The sequence below is a fragment of the Molossus molossus genome, unplaced genomic scaffold, assembly GCF_014108415.1.
Source record: "Molossus molossus isolate mMolMol1 unplaced genomic scaffold, mMolMol1.p scaffold_m16_p_5, whole genome shotgun sequence".
NCBI classification, from domain to species: Eukaryota; Metazoa; Chordata; class Mammalia; order Chiroptera; family Molossidae; genus Molossus; species Molossus molossus.
In genome coordinates, this window is record NW_023425388.1 from 12,540,170 (window position 1) to 12,558,627 (window position 18,458).

Below are 18,458 nucleotides of genomic sequence, written 5' to 3' on the forward strand. Positions count from 1 at the left end.
TGGGGACCAGGGAAATGACCACTGGGTGGCCTGTTGACTAGGAGACCCACAGTGACCAACACTTCAGCCAGGATTCCTTTTACTACCTGGCCCCTCCTCCAACAGGGAGGCCATGATGACACTTGGGTCTCCAGGTGTCAGTGTCTACTCAGATTCTGTGTCCAGTTGTCTTCAAAATGTCTTGACAGTCCCTTCCCCAGTGTCCAGTCACCCAGTAAATGCTGTAGGTCTCTTTGCAGGAGAACTGGAGGATATCACAGTATATGTGTGTGGAGGTGTGGCCTGGGCTCTCCTCCTGGTGACTGGCCCTCTGCAGTCAACACTTCCAGGTGGGAAAATTATCTCTAGTCTGAGAATATAGTAGGAATCACGCCTTCTTACTGGAGCCCCTGCCTCTTCGTTCCTCCTTGGCCACCTACCAGAACAGCTTGTGTATGTCTACTCTGCTCAACAGGGGCCATCACCATCCCAGAACTGAGTTTGCTCTTGACCCGAAGAACGTGCCAGAGAATTAAGTTCCAGATTCCAAGACAGCACCTCCAAGTCAATGATGCTTGCTTCCTCTCTTCTACTCTAGCTCCTGGGTCAGTAACCCCTCACCCTTCCCCAGGGACCCCCCTGGATCCTGCAGTTGTGTGCTGGCAACTCCTTTCCTTCCTGATCAGGCCCAGCACATCCACATCCAGGGTACACTGGCCTAGTTCACTGGTCACTGGCCTGGCAGCCAGAGGACAGGATGGGGTAGCATCTGATGAGGGCCTCTGGTGCTCTGTTGGGGGGGTGGGAGGCTCAGCATCTTCCAGTGCAGAGGAAGTGCTGGCTCTTAAGAGAGAGAAGTAGCCCTCCAAAAGTTCTGAGAGGTCAGGGTCCTTCAGTCCCATGTTCTCAGGCTTCCACTCGGATGTCCCAGTCCATGTTTCAGTCTCAGGTCATCCTGGCTGGGGTCCTGGCCTTCAGAGTTCAGCATCCATGAATATTCAAACACGCTTGGAGTCGTAGTCTTCTCATCTCATCCTCTGCCGGAAAGGAGATTTCTTTTCAGGTCAAAGAGCCTTCTGGTCTCATGCTGAGCCTCCCACTGCTGGTTAACCCTCTGCAGGACCCTCAGTGCAACTCAGCAGCCAGTCCATCGCCACCCCCTCCCCCCCTCAAACACCTGCGTCCTCATACCTGCAAGCTGCTCCCTTCCACGGGGATGGTTTCCTAGGACACCTCTAACGAAACAGCAGCTGGGCCTCCACCTTGTTCTAGGAACTACCTGTACCTCTCACACCAACAAGGATGGCATCCCTTTCACCTGTCAGTGGTGGGTGAGCCAGCAGGAATCCCCTCCAGTCCCTGTGTTCATGGGGGCTCCTCTGAGAAGGAGGCACCAAGGCAGGGCTGGATGAGATTACAGATCTATGGGGTAATGGCTGTGAGGATCTGGGGAAGGGCTGAAGATGGTGGAGGAGCCCATAGACCACAAGAGCCCCGTGAAGGAAAGAGTGGGAGGGGAGGTGGGGGCTGGGTGGGAGGAGTGGCAAGCTGATGGGGACACCTGGAGCCAAATTAATTCCTAATGAGAGGAGTGGGCCTGTGTTCCTAGCCCAGAAGCCCCGTGGGAAGCGTGGCCCTGGGAGGGGGCGGGGGGAGGCAGAGGGCAGCACACAGGCCCTCAGTCAGTGTGCTCTGGCAGCAGAGCCTGAGCTTTGTTCGGTTGTCAGGAGGCTGCACACTCATGCACATGTATACACAGACATACATGCATTCACACGCTACCAGGTGCATGCACACACTGACACACCCACATACACTCACACACACACCCTCTCCAGTGGCCCCTGGCTCCAGGCACCCACTGCCCACAGGAAAGGCACTGTGGCAGAGGACAGCAGTGACTGGTACAACCCAGGGAGGGAGGCAGTGGAAAGCATGGTGGGCACTGATCACTGATGAATGTCCAGCCTGAGGGGGCTCTGGGAGCTGGAAACAGGTGGGAGGCCACGTGCTGGGGCCGGGGCAAAGTTGCAGGACTTTGGGCAGCAGAGCAGGGGCCTCTTGTCCTGGGGCTGCAGCAGCTCCGGCTCTGCTTGAACAGCCCCTACGGCTGCCTTTGGCACCTTACTATCTGGCCAGGAGATGGGAATCAGGGTGCAGATGGAAAGAGGTGGTCAGGAAACCAGAGGGTGCACACGGCAGGGACCTCTAGGGGCACACACAGGTGATCAGGAAGCTCCGGTCTCTCTCCTCTTGGTGGGAGGGGGCTCAATCAGAGATTTGCCAAGCTGCTCATCTGAGACTAGAGCGCATTCTGCTGCCTGCCCCCCACCCCTAAGGATGGTGGGATTCGGCCCAGTCCCAAAGCGCAGGACCTAGCCCCAAGTCCTGCCAACATCCCATCTCAAGGAGAAGCAGCCGTCGTCCTGGGGGGCTCCTTGTTCCACAGTTGGAAGTGAGGATCCCCACTACAACCTTCCCAGGGCCCCCTCTCACCCTCTTCCTTTAAGGTAGGGACATCACTGTGGCCCCAGGGCCCAGCTCCAAGGGCACCTGTGGGGTTCTTGCGAAGAAGAGGGCCTCACTCCCCACCCCGAGCACCCGAGGCTTTGGCTGGCCTGGTTGCCCTTGCCTCTCCCAGCCAGCCGTGCTCTCTAACCTCGCCTCTGTAGCCCTCTGCATAGGGCTGGCGGAGCCCACCAAGGACACATGACTGGTGGCCTTTCGGAAGGACAAGGGCAGGAGCTCCACTGTGCCTGAGCAGGGGGACACTGAGCAAGGGGACACTGAGCAGGGGGCATTGAGCTGGGGGATGGCTGCTGGGAGTGCAGGTCGGCCCTCGGCCCTCGGCCTTCGGTGCGCGGCGTGGTCCCCAACACGGAGTGGAAGCCGCTCGGGAAGTGGGGTGGGGGCAGTAGGCGGGCGGGCCGGGCGTGAGGAGGGACTTTGCCCGGGAGTTTCTGGAGAAGTGGCAGCGCCCAGCCCTGGCCGCGTCGGGCCGGGGGAGGTGCTTCCCCGCTCCCACTCCCTTTCGGCCCTCCCGGGTTCCCCGTTGTGCGCCCCCTGCCCGCCCGCCCCCACCGGCCCATCCGCGGGGCCGCAGCGCCTCCCGGTGGCCGCGCATCAGGGGGCGGGCTGGGAGGGTGTGGGGTGGGTATAAAGACAGCGGCCCCTCCCGCGGTCCCCTCCCTCCTGCCCACTCGGCGTCGGCTCTCCGCGGTCAAGACCCGGAGCCTCCTCGGGTGAACGGCGAGGGCGCCCCTCGCGCGCTCGGGGTCAGGTAAGTGCCCCCTCGCCCCGGGAGCGGGACCCGCCGCGTGAGGACCTGTGGTCCTGCCCGGGGACCCGGGCAGTCAGCCTGGAGCCGCGTCCTGCCGGACAGGACAGTGCGGGAGCGCGGAGGACCCGGTCCCGCAGGCTCCCGGATGGGTTCTCCCAGGCCCGCGCTCCGACGGGCTCTCCCCGCGGTACGGGCCCTGCTTCGCGGCCCCATTCCAAGCACCCCTCCCTAGGTCACTGTTCCTCGTGTCCACGTCTTAGTCTCTGCGGTCGGGCCAGGGGGCGCCGAGTGTTGTGCTGCCCCCACTTTGGCCTCTTCTGGGACAGGACTGGGAATAGGAGGCTCCCCCCTATTCTGGCTCAGCGCTGAAAGTGCAGCAGTTAGGCTGTCTGTTGGGGCCTCACCACCTCCCCAAGTCACCAAATAGCTGGAGGGGCTCAGCATCTGCAGTCAGACTCATGCGGGGCCCTGGGACTTCGGGTGTTATCTGTGGCCGGGAGGACACCTTCAGAGGGAGAGGGCCCAAGTCATCCTCTGGGACCACCCCCCCCCCCTTCGTGTGGAACTGGGCACAGCTCTGCACTGGTGCTGGCTCCTCTCTGGCTGAGGGTAGAATGAGCTCCTGGGAGCAACAAGGGGGGAGGGGTCTTTGATACCCCAAGGGTAGAAAGTGGGCGGGGTGTGGGTACCGGTCACATACCTCTAGTCTCAAAATCAGCAAGACTGGAGATGGCTTCCACACCCCAGCCTCCCCCCTCACAGTCTGCTGGGGAGACTAAGCAGGGGGCTGAATGGTCTCAGCAGGGTGTGAGGTGGGAGCCCACCTGACCTCACCTGTGGTGGCTTCACTGCTGGGCCAGGCCCCACCCCACCCAGGACTCCTCACCCGTCCCAGCAGAGCTTCAGGAGCCCAGAACCTTCTGGGAGTGTGGTGGGGTGTCAACCTCTGAGAGGCCCACTGACCCTAGTAACATAGTAACAGCACACAAAACAGCAGGGTGTGGCGGCTCAGGTGTTCTCACCACTCCACCCAGTGCCCACCTGGCATATCGCCCCTGTACCCAGGGAAGAGACTGCTGGCTCCCGCGTCCACAGCCCTGGCCTACCCAGCTGTCCCAGAAGAGAAGAACTTCACTTTTAGATGGATGCCCAAAAAGAAGGAGGCTTGAGATCCACGATTTCCCTGTTTTTTCCTTTCAATATCGTTCTGACCAGGAGGCCATCTTACATTTGCTTAACATCCAAGGCCAGAAGGCGGGACAGGCATTTGGGGCTCCAGGAGAGAAGTTTTCTGCCTTTCTTCAGTCATTCAGAGGAAGAGTGGGGCTGGGGAGAGGGTTGAGTCCTTGGGGAATAGGTGACTCGGAATCTCCTGGCCAGACTGCAGGAGCTGGGCACCCGGGTGTGCCCCCTTGGCTGGATATGGGTTTCATGTCCACCCTGGCTGCTTTGAAGCTGCCGCATTGTGCTGTTGAAAGTGACCTGGGAGGCCTGTGAAGACCACAGCTGGTCAAGGCGATTGTTGGGCTCGTCTGCCGTGGAAGCTCGAGGAAGGCAAGGTCCAGGGGGACAGTCGGGCTCGATCCACTGGGCCACCTGGTTGGATGGGGCACAGGCCCCTGCACTGGGCAGTGCACGCTCACACCCCGCGGAGACTCTGCATTGCCAGCCAGCACAGTGGGCTCTGTTGTGGAGGAAGCCACGCCCACGCTCCTCTTCAGCCTCTGGTTTGTCATCTGTAGAAGGAGGTCAGGATTAGCAGCACCCACCCTTTTTTACCTCCAGGGCTGCTAGGGGTCTCCAGGTTCATGGGGTGTAGGAAGATCATGTTTGCAGCTACATAAGACTTTATAACACTGGAAAAACCTAGCTCTTGTGATCGTTTTAAGAAAAACACAAATGGTTTGATCCCGTTTGAACATGCCACCACATTTCAATGGGGTTGGTCCCTCCTGTGGCTCCTTTTGCACACATTTGTGCAAAACCAGAGGGGACCCTGGTGCGGGTCACACCTGCAAGAAGCAGAATTTGTGAAATACAGCTCATTGAACAGGACTTAGGGGGCGGGCCCCCCGTCCAAGGGAAACACCTTGGGTTTGGGCCATATCAAAAAGCAACAGTCTGCACAGAGCCTCCAGGGACCTAAAACATGTCAACACCCATGCCACACCAGAGGGTCAGCCTTATTGTGGCCCAGTGTAGATACTGATGAGCAGATGGAGGATGGGGACCCCAGCTGTGAGGGGCCCCTACTCCCCGGAGAGCAGGGTCTGGGACGAAACTTCTGAAAGTTGTCGATGCTTTTCAAGGCTGTTGTCAGATGCCCACCAGAGAAGTGGAAAAGGACCCTGGTGCCCATCACCAGGGACAGATGATGGGCAGTGTTGCTGTCTTTTTTATTTACAAGTTTCATAGACGAGGAATGGCGCCTTATTGGTTTGTGTGAATGTTCTTTGTTTTGGTATGGTTCAACATTTTTTAAATTTTTATCATTGACTGTTTGTAGTGTTGTTACTTGTCAGGCTATGATTTGCCTCGTGGGTACTGATTTCTACTAATATGTGAGCTTATTTCCCTCCAATTTTTAAAAATTGTGGTAAAATAGTCCTGGCCAGTGTTGCTCAGTCAGTGGTTAGAGCATTGACCAGTGCACCAAAGGGTCATAGGTCTTCCCAGGGAGCATGTACCTGGGTTGCAGGTTCAATCACTGGACCCAGTTGGGGCATGTGTGAGAGGCAGCCAATCAAAGTGTGTCTTTCATATCGATGTTTCTCTCTCTCTCTCTCCCCCCCCCCCCTTCCCTTCCACTCTTTCTAATATCCTTGGGTGAGGATTAACCAAAAAGATTGTGGTAAAATATACATAACATAAAATTTACTATCTTAACCATTAAATTTTAAAAGGTTTTTATTGATTTTTTTAGAGAGAGAGGAAAGAAGAGAGAGAAACATTGATGTGAGGGAGAAACATTGATTGGCTGCCTCCTGTAGGTCCTCTACAGGGCACTGAGCCCGTTGCGGGCATGTGTGCTGACTGGGAATGGAACCAGGACCGCTTAGTCCACGAGACGATGCTCAATCCACTGAGCCACACCGGCCAGGCTTAACCATTTCAAGTGGTATTAAGTACATTCATATTGTTCTGCCCATCACCACATTGATCTCCACAGTTCTTTTCATTTCACAAAACTGAAATCTGTCCCCATTAGACACTTAACTCCCCATTCTCTCCCCAGCCCCTGGCAGCCACCATTCTGCCTCCTGGCACTGTGATTTTTGAAATACTAAGTATCTCATGTAATTGGAATCTTACAGTATTTGTCTTTTTGTGACTGGTTTATTTTATTAGCTTGATTTCCTTAAGGTTCATCTATGTTGTAGCATGTGTCAGAATTTTCTTCCCTTTTAAGACTGAATAATATTCTCTTGTATGTACATACTACTTTTTTTTTTTTTTTTAATCCTCACCTGAGGATATTTTTTCATCCATCCTCAGATAGACTGGGAGAGAGGGAGAGAGAGTGAGAGAGAAACATCGATGTGAGAGAGACACACCAACTGGTTGCCTCCAGCAAGACCCTGTCCAGGGCTGGGGATGAACCGCAACCAAGGTATGTGCCCTTGACCAGAATCAAACCTGTGACTCATTGGTCCACTGGCCAACGCTCTAACCACTGAGCCAAACTGGCCAGGGCTGTATATACCACTTTATTCATCCATCAGTGGCATCTTAGGTTGCTTCCATGTTTTACTCATGTGACTAGGTTGCTATGAATATGGGTGTATAAATATCTCTTTGAGACCCTGCTCTGAATTCTTTTGAGTATATGCCCAGAAGTGGAATTGCTGACTCATATGGTAAACCCACTTTTGTTTTTTTAAGGAACCACCATACTGTTTTCCACAACAGCTCTACTATCTACATTCCCACCAAACAATTCCAGTTTCCCCACATTCTTCTCAACAGTTTTCATTTTCCATTTGTTTATTCTTTTATAGTAGCCATCCTAATGAGTGCGATGTGGTATCTCATAATTTTTACTTACATTTCCCTAATTAGCAATATTGAGCATCTTTTTGTGTGCTTACTGACCATTTGTAATTCTTTAAAGAAATGTATATTCAATTCCTTTGCCCATTTTGAATTGGGCTGTCTTGGGGGAGGGGGTTGTTGTTGATTTTTAGTTTTCTATATGTTATGGATATTAATCTCTTATCAGATAAATGGTTTGTAAATACTGTCTCCTATTCTATGGGTTGATTTTTTTTTTTTTTTATCCTTACCCTAGACATTTCTACATTTATCTTTCCGACAGAGCAGGAGGGACAGAAGGAGGGGGGGAGAGAGAGAGAGAGAGAGAGAGAAAAACATCAATATGAGAGAGACACATCGACTGGCTGCCACCCGCACAACCCCAACCAGGCAGGGGACAAACTGCAACCAAGGTATGTGCCCTTAGTGGGAACTGAACCCGGGACTCTCTGGTCCACGGGCCGACGCTCCATCTGCTGAGCCAAAGTGGCCAGGGCTGTAAGTTGATTTTTGATTCACAATTTTCTTTTTAATTTTTATCAAGTCCAATTTGTCTATTTTTTTTTAAGTTGATTGTGCTCTTAGTGTCATATCCTAGAATCATTGCCAAATATAATGTTGTAAAGATTTGCCCTATGTTTTCTTCTAAATTTTTATAGATTTAGATCTTACATTAGGTCATGGTCCATTTTGAGTTCATTTTTATGTATGGTGTTAAGTAAGGTTCCAACTTCATTCTTTTGCATGTGGATATCCAGTTTTCCTCGCATTGTTTGATGAAAAACCATCTTTCCCTCATTGAATAGTCATGACACCTTTGTTGAAAATCATTTCACTATATATGCCAGAGTTATTTCTAGACTCTATTCTATTCCATTGGTCTATGTTATCTGTCTTTATGCCATTACCACACTGTTTTAATTATTATAGCTTTGTAGTAAGTTTTTTGCATATTTTTAAAATGTAACTTTATTGTTGAAAGTATTACAGATGGCCCTGGCCAGTTTGGCTCAGCGGTTAGAGCGTCGGCCTGCGGCCCGGAGAGACCCGGGTTCGGTTCCCGCTAAGGGCACGTACTTCGGTTGCAGTTTGTCCCCGGCCCTGGTTGGTCGTGCGGGTGGCAGCCACTCAATGTGTCCCTTCACGTCGATGTTTCTCTCTCTCTCTCCCTTCCTCTCTCTCCCTCCCACTCTATCTGTACAAAAAATGGAAAAATATCCTCGGGTGAGGATAAAAAAAAAAAAAAAAGAAAGTATTACAGATGTCCCTCCTCTTTTCCCCCATTAACACCCCACCCACCTTCATCACACTGTTGTCTGTGTCCATTAGTTATGCATATATGTACACAAGTTCTTTGGTTTATCTCTTCCTACCCCTCACCCCCATCCCTCCCCTCTGAGGTTAGTCAGTCTGTTCCCTACTTCCATGTCTCTGGATCTATTTTGTTCATCAGCTTATTTTGTTCACTATATTCCACAAATAAGTGAGATCATGTAATACTTGTCTTTCTCTTATTGGCTTATTTCATTTTCCATAATACTCTCTAGGCCCTTCAATGTAGTTTCAAAAAGTAAGAGATCTTTCTGTCTTACAGCTGCATAGTATTCTATTGTGTAAATGTACCACAGCTTTTTTATCCATTCATCTACTGATGGACACTTGGGCTGTTTCCAGATCTTAGCTACAGTAAATAGCATTGCTATGAATATAGGGGTGCATATATTCTTCCTGATTGGTGTTTCAGGTTTCTTAGGATGTATTCCTAGAAGTGGCATCACTGGGTCAAATGGCAGTTCCATTTTTTTTTTTTTGAGGAAAGACCATATTGTTTTCCATAATGGCTGCACCAGTCTGCATTCCCACCAGCAGTGTACTAGGGTGGTACCCTTTTCTCTACATCCTCACTAGCACTTGTTGTTTGATGATTTGTTGATGGTAGCCATTGATTGTTGTCTCTTGAGACTCCTCATGAATATTAGAATGGACTGTCTATTTCTGTAAAAATCAACATTGAGATTTTGGTAAAGACTGAATTAAATCTATAAATCACTTTGGTAGTATTGATACCTTAATATTAAGTCTTCTAATCCATTAACATGGAATATCTTCCATTTATTTATATCTTTAATGGTTCTCAGAAATGTTTCATAGTTTTCAGTGAATACGTATTTCACCTCCTTGGTAAAGGTAAATTCTAAGTTTTTTTTGTTTGTTTTTTTTTTAATCCTCACCCGAGGACATTTTTTTTTTTTTTCATTTTTTGTTCAGACAGAGTGGGAGGGAGAGAGAGAGAGAGAGAGAAACATCGACGTGAAAGGGACACATCAAGTGGCTGCCACCCGCACGACCCAACCAGGGCCGGGGACAAACTGCAACCGAGGTACATGCCCTTAGCGGGAACCGAACCCGGGTCTCTCTGGACCGCAGGCCGACGCTCTAACCGCTGAGCCAAACCGGCCAGGGCAGTATTTTATTTTTTTGATGCTAATGTAAATGGAATTTTTTTTAATTTGATTTTTGTATTGTTCATTATTAGTGTACAAATCTGCAACTGATTTTTGACTGTTGACTTTGTATCCTGCTACTTTGCTGAATTTATTTACTCTAAGTTTCTTTTTATGGGATCTTTAGGGTTTTCTACATATGAAGTCATAACATCAGTAAACAGATGATTTTCTTTCATTCTTCCAATTTGAACTTTTTTTTTCCTTGCTTAATTGCTCTGGCTAGGACTTCTAATACTATGTTGAGTAGAAGTGACAAAAATGGGCATCTTTGCCTTGTTCCTGATCTTAGGGGAAACGCTTTCAGTCTCTCACCATTGAGTATGATGTTTGTTATGAAATTTTCATATATAGCTTTTATTATATTGAGGTAATTTCCTTCTTTTGTTAGTTTGTGTTTTTATCATGAAAGGTTGTTGAATGTTATCAAAAGATTTTTTCTGTATCAATTGAGATGATTATGAGGGTTTTATCCCTATTTGTTCTGTTAATTTGGTGTATTACATTCACAGACTTTTATATGTTGAACCATCCTTGCTTTCCAGAATAAATCTCACTTGGTCATGGTGCTTAATACTTTTACTATCCTGCTGAATTCTGTTCGCTAATATTTTGTTGAGGATTTTAGTAATATTCATAAGAAACATTGGTTTATAGTTTTCTTTTCTTGTAATGTCTTTGACTTCAGTATAAGGGTAATGTTGTCTTCATAGACTGACTTAGGGATTATTCCCTCCTCTTCCATTGAAGTTTGGTGAATTGAAATGGAAAGTTTGAGAAGTATTGGTGTTTTTTTTTTTTTTAATTTTTAAAAAATGTTTGGTAGAATTCACAAGTGAAGCCATCATGTCCAAGGCTTTTCTTTGTCAGGATATTTTCAATTACTGATTCAGTCTCCTTACTACTTATAACTCAGTTCAGAATTTCTATTTCTTCATGGTTTGGTCATTGTAGATTCTGTGTTTCTATGAAATTGTCCACTTTATCTAGATTACTTGATTTGTTGGCATACAATAGCTTACAATCCTTTTTATTTCTGTAGAATCTGTAGTAAATACCCTACTTTTATTTTTATTTTAGTAATTTGAGTCTTCTGTATTTTTTTCCAAGTACATCTAGCTAAAGGTTTGGCAATGTTGTTGATCTTTTCAAAGAACCAACTTTTGGTTTCATTGATTTTCTGTTGTTTTTTTATTACCTATTTTATTTGTCTCTGATTCTTTCTCTTCACTAGCTTTAGGTTCAGTTTGTTGTTCTTTCTCCAGTTCCTTAAGTTGTAAGCTTAGATTATTAATTTGAAATGTTTCTTGTTTTTTAATGTAAATATTTAGAGCTATAAATTTCCCCCTTAGCACTGCTGTTTTAAAAGTTTTGGTATCTATTGTTTTTGTTTTTATTTTTATTAGTCTCTGAGTATTTTCTAATTTCTCTTGTGATTTCTTCTTTGGTTTATTGATTGTTTAAAAGCGAACTGTTTAATTTCCACAATTTTGGAAATTTTCTTATTTTTCTTCTGTTATTGACTTCTAACATTATCCCATTGTGATCAGAGAAGATACTTTGTGTAATATTTTCTTTTTAAACCTATTGAGGTTGCCATTGTTGTTACATTCTGCCCCCTGCCCCTCCCCCCTCATTGCAAGCCCCTTCCTCTCTAGCTGAATTTACTTCAGGGGGATTTAAAAGGCTAGCATCAGCCATGGTTGGTTTTGCTCAGTGGTTAGAGCATCAGCCTGCAGTCCAGACAGACCCGGGTTCGGTTCCCACTAAGGGCGTGTACCTCGGTTGCAATTTGTCCCCAGCCCTGGTTGGTCATGTGGGTGGCAGCCACTAGATGTATCCCTCTCGTGTCGATGTTTCTCTCTCTCTTTCTCTCTTCCTCTCTCTCTCCCACTCTATCTGAACAAAAATTGGAAAAATGTCCTCAGGTGAGGATAAAAAATAAATAAAATTAATTAAAAAATAAATAAAAGGCTAGCATCTTCCTACCCCACCCCCCACCCCCATTTCTTTTTCTTTTTCTCCATTGGGAGCCAGACACCAAAGACTAGGACATTAAAAAAACAATTGCATATACATGCCTAGAGGATGGTGCAGTCTCATAAAATACCTGAGATCTACATTTATATCTCAGGTTGATTCTTGGCACAGAGATGGCCTGCAACAATCAAAAACAAACAAACAAAAAAGCAAACCTTAGGGAAGGGAAATAATCTGATTTACAGGGTTACCACATTATTAGATTCAAATATCCAGTTTTCAACAACAACAAAAAATACATAGAAACAAGAAAGTATGGCTTACTCAAAGGAAAAACTAGATATACCAACAGAAACTGTCCCTGAAAAAGACCTGATGATGGACCTACTAAACAAAGGCTTTAACACAACTATCTTTTTTTTTTATCCTCACCTGAGGACATTTTTTCCATTTTTTGTTCAGATAGAGTGGGAGGGAGAATGAGGAAGAGAGAGAGAGAGAGAGAGAGAGAGAGAGAGAGACATTGATGTGAAAAGGACACATTGAGTGGTTGCCACCTGCACAACCCAACCAGGGCTGGGGACACACTGTAACCAAGGTACATGCCCTTAGCGGGAACCAAACCCAGGTCTCTCTGGACCACAGGCCGACGCTCTAACCACTGAGCAAAACCGGCCAGGGCAACACACAACCATCTTAAAGGTGTTCAAAGAACTAAAGAAGGCATGGATTAAAGTCAAGAAAACAATGCCTGAACAAAATGGAAATATCAGTAAAGAGACAGAATACATAGATAGAGTCTAGAAAGAAATAATGGAGCTGAAAAGTACAACAACTACAATAAAAAAAATATTTGTGCGATTAAAGACAGATATGAACAGACAGATGAATCAGTAAAGTTGAAGATAGGATGATGTTCTGAGGAACAGAAAAATAAAAGACTAAAGAAATGTGAACAGAGCCTAAAGGACCTGCATACATGTTGTGGGAGTTCCAGAAGAAAATGAGAGAGAAGGGAGCAGAGAAAATATTTGAAGAAATAATACCCCAAACTTCCCAAATTTGATGAACAACATAAATATAAACATTCAAGAAAACCAATGAACTCCAAGTAGAATGAACTCAAAGAGAGTCACACTGAAATACATTATAATCACACTGTCAAAAGACAAGAGAATTTTGACATCAGCAAGAGAGAATTGACTCGTCATATCCAAGGGATCCTCAATAAGGTGATCATTTCTCATCAAACACTGGAGATCAAAGGCAGTGGATTGATATATTCAAAGTGCTAAAAGGAAAAAAAATCTTTCACCCAAGAATCTTATACCAGCAAAACTGTCCTCCAAAAGTGAGGGTAAAATTAAAACATTCCCAGATAAACAAAAAGCTGAGGGAGAACTGCCCTGCCAGAAATGCTCAAGGGAGTCCTGCAGGGTGAAATGAAAGGACATTAGACAGTAACTTTAAGTCATATGAAGAAATAAAGATCTCAATAAAGATAAGCACATGAATGATTATAAAAACTATTATTATTGTAACGATGCAAAACTCCACGTTTTGTTAATTACATGTTTAAGAAATGAATACATTTTAATTCGATCATTAGTCTAAAGGCTAGTATTATTGTAACTTTGGTTTGTAACTTCTTGTTTTGTTTTCCACATAACTTAAGGAACTATATTATGTTTTTTGGACACACAGTATATAAAATATAATTTTCACCTGAAACTAATACAAAATAATATTGAATGTAAACTGCATGTGAAAAAAAAATTTTTTTAATTAAAAAAAAGGATGTAATTTTGAGGCATCTGAAAGGGCTGGGGATGGAGCTCATAAAGCAGCAAAAATTTTGTACATTATTGAAGTAAAGCTGGTATAAATTCAAATTAGAGTGTTATAACTTTAGGATGTTAAATGTAATCCCCATGGTAACCACAAAGAAAATACCTGAGGTATATATACAAAAAGAAGTGAAGAAGGGATGTAAATGTTTCACTATAAAAATCAACTAAATACAAAAGAAATTAATGCAAGAAATGAAGAACAAAAAAGTTATGGGTATATAGAAAACAATGACAAAAGTAAACCTCTCCTTATCAGTAGTTACTTTAATTGTAAATGAATAAATTCTTCAGTCAAAAGACAGAGACTAGCAGAATAGATTTTAAAAGCACACGATTCAACTATATTGCTGTCTATAAGAGATTCACTTAAAATCCAAAGACACAAATAGGTTGAAGGTGAAAGGACGAAAAGGTTATTCCATGCACATAGGAACAAAAAAACATGTAGGAGTGGTTATATTAATATCAGATAAAATGGGCTTTAATAAAAAAGTTATGAGACAAATAAATCCATTGTATATCAATAAAAGATTCAATACAGCAAGAAGATACGAACGACAGTTATAAACATTTACACACTTAATAAAGGGCCATCAAAAATTTTAAACCTTAAGAATATAAAATCTTGATCATGCATTGATTGGAAAGACTGTTGCCTGGCTCTTGGTCTGTTTCCACTCTGCTCATGTTGCTTTGTTGTAATGAAGATCATGTACGGAAAGCCCAGTTATTAAGAGTGTGAACTTGGACCCAAGCTGCCTGGTTTGGACCTCAGCTCTTAGCTGAACACCTTGGACAAGTTACCTACACTTACTCTCACTTTCCTCATCTATGAAATGGTATTATAACAGTACCCATGTCTGAGGGCTGTTGTGGGTGCTGAATGATGTAACATAGTGTCTGGTGGAGAGCAATCATAGAAGATATTTCATTGTCATTTCATCCTTTCTATTTTCTTCAAAATTTCTTCAAACTTTGGTTCATGTTTTATACTCTATGACTTCTCCTGAGATTTATTTGGGTTCCCTGTGTGAGTTAGGATTACCTTTATTTCTACTCTCACTGGGAACCCTTGTCACAGCCCTGCCACCATCCCATTTCCTCAGTTTGTACATGTTGCTGTGCCCGTTGCTCTGTGATCTGTAGCTCCATTCCAGCACCAAAACCACTGTAATTTTATTACTGTAATTTTATTGTATCATTTGCACTTGCTAGGCTATTTTCTTATCACCCTTTATTTTTTATTTTTCTGAGCTACTTTTACTTATGCTTCCAGGTGAATCCAGCAAAAAAGCAAAAACTCTTCTTGAAGATTTTAATCAAGTTTCCTTCAATTTTAGAGTTAGTTAGAAATAACTGATATTCTTAAATATTATGTTTCTTATCCAAAAACCAGATTTGTCTCTCTGATGTGTGCCTTAAAATTTTTTTTAGTTTTTTCATAATTCTTGCACATTCTAAAAATAGATTCTTGTTAAGTTGATACCTTGGATTTATAGAGGTATTTTCTTGTTAGTTTAAATAGTATTTCTTCCATTATCTAATTTGGTTGTTGTTAATAGAAGAAAATCTATGCTTTTTGTATGTATATATATATATGTGTAACTACTTCACTGCATTCCCCTCCCCCCACCTTTCTCTCTCTCCCTCTAAACTTTGTTCAGTTGATTTCATTAGATTTTCTAGGTAGACAGTCCCATCTTTAAAAGGACAGTTTCCATCTCTTCCTTTCCAAGATCTATACTTTGGGTTTTTATTTTTCCATCTTATTGCATTGGCTTCCAACACAACAATGAATAATAGAGTAAGATGAACACTCTTGTCTTTTCTCTTTTTTTGTGCTCTAATTGGCATTCTTTGAGCACAGGAGTTTTTAATCCAGGACTTCCAGAATTCATAAAGGATACAACTTCTGATATATGCATATCTGTGCATTTGTGTCAGTGAAATTGTCCAGAGTCATAAAGTGGTCTGTGACCCACAAAGAAAAGAACCTCTATTATAGTTTTTGTGTAAAATATGGTATTGAATGTTAACTTGAAATTTATATCCTTTATAATGTTAATCCAACTCCTAAATTTCTTGTGAGGGTTTGCCTTGTTTTTGTTTTGTTTTTAATCAGAAATGAACATTTGGGGGCTCTATTAAATCAGTAACATGAATTTCTCTTCTTTATATTGCTGTGACTTACATTAATATATTCCCCAGTGTTTCATCATTGTATTTTAACTAGATTTTTGTTCTGGTATAATGGTACTTAATATGCTACTGGATTTTATTTTCTAATATTAGTTAGTATTTTTGCATTTATATTCAAAAGTGAGATTTATTTGTACAGCTTCTTTTAGGGATTTCTTTTGTCAAGTTTTGGTCTCAGACTTTCCCAAGTTTAAAAATGAATTGAAAAGAAGCTTATAATTTTACGTTTTGAAGTAGATTAAATAGCAGACACCTGTTATTGATGCAAAAGAACTCATTTAAGCCCTGGCCAGTTTGGCTCAGTGGTTAGAGCGTCAGCCCGCGGTCCAGAGAGACCCGGATTTGGTTCCCGCTAAGGGCAAGTACCTCGGTTGCAGTTTGTCCCCGGCCCCAGTTGGGGTTGTGCAGGAGGCAGCCACTCGATGTGTCCCTTTCACATCGACGTTTCTCTCTCTCTCTCTCTCTCTCTATCTATCTCTATCTCTCTCCCCCTCCCTCCCTCCCTCCCTCCCACTCTGTCTGAACAAAAATGGAAAAATGTCCTCAGGTGAGGATTAAAAAAAAAAAAAAAAAGAACTCATTTAAAAGCTGTCTAGGCCAGAGCCTTTGGGCAGAGTTCACCTCTTCTCAAGACTTTCCCCAGAAAAATGGTCTTTCACTTTTATTAACTTAGAGCTGCATGTGATATGTGTTTTTAAAAACAGCCACCAAAACCTTCCTTGTATATCATATTATTTTATTTATTCTTAAATTTGTATATTTTAGTATTTGTACATATTGATTAGACTTGCTGAAGAAATTTCTATTTTAATGGCCTTTTAAATGAATCAGCTCACCCTGGCCAGTTTTGCTCAGTGGTTAGAGCATCGGCCCATGGACCAAAGAGTCAAGGGCATGTACCTTGGCTGTGGTTCAGTCCCCGGCCCTGGTCAGGGTCATGCAGGAGGCAACCAATCAATGTCTCTCTCTCTCCCTCCCTCCCTCCCACTCTATCTGAAGATAAATGGTAAAGTATCCTTGGGTGACTAAAAAAGAATCAGCTCTTAAATATATTTATTATTCTACTCTGGGGTGTTTTTTTTTAATCAATTAATTTTTTTTTCCTCTCTTGCTTTACTGAGATTTATTATTGATTTTCTTTATCCCTAGTTACTTCAACTACAAGCCTAACTTATCACTAATTTCTTATTTTCTAAAGCATCTAAGGCTATATATTTTCCTCTGATTATAGCTTTGTCCTTCTCAGGTTTGTTTTTATGTGTAAACATTCTCATTGTCACCAATTTCTATGTAGTTTTTGCAAGAGAGAGTTTTCTATTTTTTAGAGCTTTGATTTTTTTTTTCCTGTGTCTTATTAGTGACTGTTTTTGTATTGTGGCTCAGATCATTTGATCTGTATAATTTCTAATTTTTAAAAAACTAAATTTAAGCTTTCTTTGTGGCTTACTCTAGGATCAAATTTTGTAAAAATTTTTAAAGAATATATATTCCCCATTTGTAAGTTTGAAAGACATAAATATATAATATGTATGTGTTTTATGCACATAATCCAAATCCTTCGTGTTTAAAAAACACATATTCCCTACTTGTTACTATCAAAGTTTTGTAAAAAATGACATTCAGGTTTTCTATTTTTTGTTTATGGGATCTGTCAATATATTGAAAAGATGAGTTAATCTTCTACCATGATTTCAGTTTGTCAAGTTCTTTTCAGTTTTTCAAATTTTGCTGTCTACAATTTTATGTTATGAAATTTAGTACATAAAGATTTATAACTAGACTACAGCCTTTATCTGTTCCTTGGCCCCATCCCGCATTCTTCTGTCTTCAGTCCTACCTAGTCTCACACAACAGTGCCCTCTTTTCTCTTTTGCATCCCCCTCTCCTCACTTCACTTTCTTTGCACCATCTGTGACATATTTAAAGTGTGACTCTCTCTCTCTCTTAAACCTCATTGAAATAGGTTTCATTCTTTGACCCAATTTAGGAATGTTTGTCCTTAACAGGAGAGTTTAAACCATTCACATTTATTGTCACAACTGATCTATGTAATATTTCTGGCATTTAATTTTATGCTTTCTGACTCTTTTTCCCTTCATGTTCTATATTTTATGGTGTTTCTCAAGTTTCTTTGTTTTTATATTTATTTCTTTGTAGTCTGTAGGAAGTCCTTGCAGAATTTTTATCCTCACCCGAGGACTTTTTTTTTCTTGCATTTATCTTCAGATAGAGTGGGAGAGAGGGAGGGAGAGAGAAACATCGATGTGAGAGAGAGTGGTTGCCACCCTCACGACCCCAACTGGGGCCGGGGACAAACTGCAACGAGGTACATGCCCTTGGTGGGAACTGAACTCAGGATTCTCTGGTCCCCGGGCCAACGCTCCAACCGCTGAGCCAAACTGGCCAGAGCCTTGCAGAAATTTTAAAGTAATGATATATATATAGGTGGCATAGATCTGAGCCTGTTTTTATCTGAGACTTGTGTTCTTGTCCATGAAAGATAAGTTGACTGAGAAGACATTGTTGGTTCATTTTATTTTTCTCAAAATTCCAAGGTTATTATTTTATTATCTTCTGTCTGCAATACTGTGGAGAAAAGTCTGATGCCTCTATTAGTTATTTATTGCCCCATAA

General features: G+C 43.5%; 1 protein-coding gene across 1 annotated transcript in view; it reads left to right on the forward strand.

Moving 5' to 3' along the window:
• The first annotated feature begins 3,211 nt into the window (after positions 1-3,211).
• COL6A2 (collagen type VI alpha 2 chain) overlaps positions 3,212-18,458 on the forward strand; it is a 35,473-nt gene continuing 20,226 nt past the window's right edge. Inside the window, exon 1 of the mRNA XM_036243680.1 lies at positions 3,212-3,259. The gene's annotated coding sequence lies outside the window, so the exon portion shown is untranslated. The remainder of the gene's footprint in view (positions 3,260-18,458) is intronic.